Here is a 2,266-nt window from a genome sequence, read left to right on the forward strand (position 1 = left end):
ATTTCATCCTATTTTTCTTAGGTCTTCCTGGTTGTTGACGAATATACAGGGGCAAGCACGGTTGGTTTGCCACGATTTCTGGAACAAGTTGCGCTGAGTCAGCCGGCATGATAGATTCAGCGTATGCGCTCACCAAATATTCACTGTTATAGTAAGGACTGCACATGGATATACGACAAACATTGTTGTACTCCGCAGCTGCGATTGCGTGTACACATTGTAATTTCTCGCGTTTGAAACGCCGACATGTGCACTTTTGCTCTACCAAATTAACAACATTCAAAGACTCGCTAGAAGATCCATATTTAACTTCAGTGTGATGATCATCAATCCTTTGGACCGTCAATTCTCTGGCGACAGTTACACAACCCTATTAACAAAAAAAGAATAAATATGAAACGACTGAGTTATTACATATTACGGCTGATTTAAGAATTATAAAGGCTGACTTATGAATTTTATGAAACGGCTAACTTAAGAATTTTATGATTTTTAAAGACAGACTTATTTTTACTGTTACGACTGACTTACATGTAGTAGTTTCTCGACACCACGCGTAAGCGTCGTTGGCTGCGATCTGACATCCTCTCTCCGTTCAGAAAACCATCTAGTCATCATAACCCGTATCGATTCTAATATTCGAACAATGTTTTGACCTCTAGCATGCGACAATGCTCTGTTCATTGATTCCGCTATGTTTGTAGTCATCAAATTGTACCTCTCGCCCGGGAAATGAACACGCGTCCACAGGCGTACATCAGCTCTTTGGAGGTAGCCGTGGAGTGCAGGATGAATCACTTCAATCTCCTCGAAAATCGCAGTAAAGTCAGACATCCTAAAACATCTCGCCGCTTTCTTCACTAGACGGAATGCTTTTTTTCCTTTGTACCGTCCCAATATGTTCTTATATAAATGGTAGGTTCATATTCCCCGAGCAGCCAACGGATACACATTTCTAATTGCTTTCCCTATCGAGTTATGCATGTCCGAGATAATCGCAAGACCCTCGTCGTCAGGAATCAGAAGTTTTAGTTGCGTAAAAAAACAATGCCACGAATCATCATTTTCTGTGTCAACCACTGCGAAGGCTATTGGAAAAATCTGGCAGTTACCGTCCTGAGCTAGTGCTGTGAGTAGCGTCCCTTTGTATTTTCCATTGAGAAACATACCGTCGACTACAACAACTTTGCGCATGAAAGGAAACCCATTAACGCTCGCACCAAAGGCAAGAAACACATACATGAATCTTCCAAGCTCATCGATTTGAAGACGCGTAACTGTACTCGGATTTGCCCTTCTTATCATGTATACGTAAGAAGGCAAGCTTTCAAACCCACACTCAAGTGTTCCCTCATCGATTTCCCTTGCAAATTTCAGCGACCGGTGTGATTTCCAATAATCCATATGTTCTCATGAAAAAATGATCTTCATTACTCAGCCGCATCAAATAATTAAGACAGCCATAACGTACTGAATAACTCAACCATATTTTATTATAACTCGGCCGCATCCAAATATATAGTAACCCAGCCGAATTGTATGATTATGTCAGCCTGTACATTTGACATTACTCAGCCGTGTCGTTAAAATAACTTAGCCACAACAAAGTAATTACCTTTATACCAAACTGCTTAGTGATAGCTATTCCGACGCTCGTAGGGCGAACGGCCGGACCAACGTCGCCGAGAAAGTTCTTGTACAACTTACCTAAAATATATGGTGTTGCTTGTTGAGATCGATTAGAACGCTCTGTGCAGGAACATGTCTGCTTCGAATCGTAAATACGAACATAAAACGCCTTGGATTCTCCTTGGGTAGAAGCACGAACTCTCCAGAGACATCCATCAACCCAACACTTAACAACGTATGATGTCGGGGTTGATGTTTCTACATCAAAATCAAATTTATCCCTCACTGTAAGAAGTTTCAGTCGTCTCTCCAAATCGTCTTTACTATCGTATCGTTAACCTACCGCAATGTCTATCGATGACATCTCCAAACTTAGAACCTTCAGATTCCCTTTAGATCCGCTCATTGAGAAGTTCTGATAACTCTTCTTGGGAGGTAGCGTTGGTAAATCTTCGTCATCTGTAGGAGACTCACCGTATGAGCTGAAGTTAACATATTCTGATGACGCACCGTCTGAATCGTCGAACATATCAAATCGGCTTTCAAATTCATCATCTTCTTCGTTTTCTTCGTTTTCTTCGCCTATTTCATCTTCTCCGACTACGTCATGTTTTTCTCCTTCGACATTACTAGAGCA

Source organism: Brassica oleracea, chromosome C8, assembly GCF_000695525.1.
Source record: "Brassica oleracea var. oleracea cultivar TO1000 chromosome C8, BOL, whole genome shotgun sequence".
Lineage (NCBI taxonomy): Eukaryota > Viridiplantae > Streptophyta > Magnoliopsida > Brassicales > Brassicaceae > Brassica > Brassica oleracea.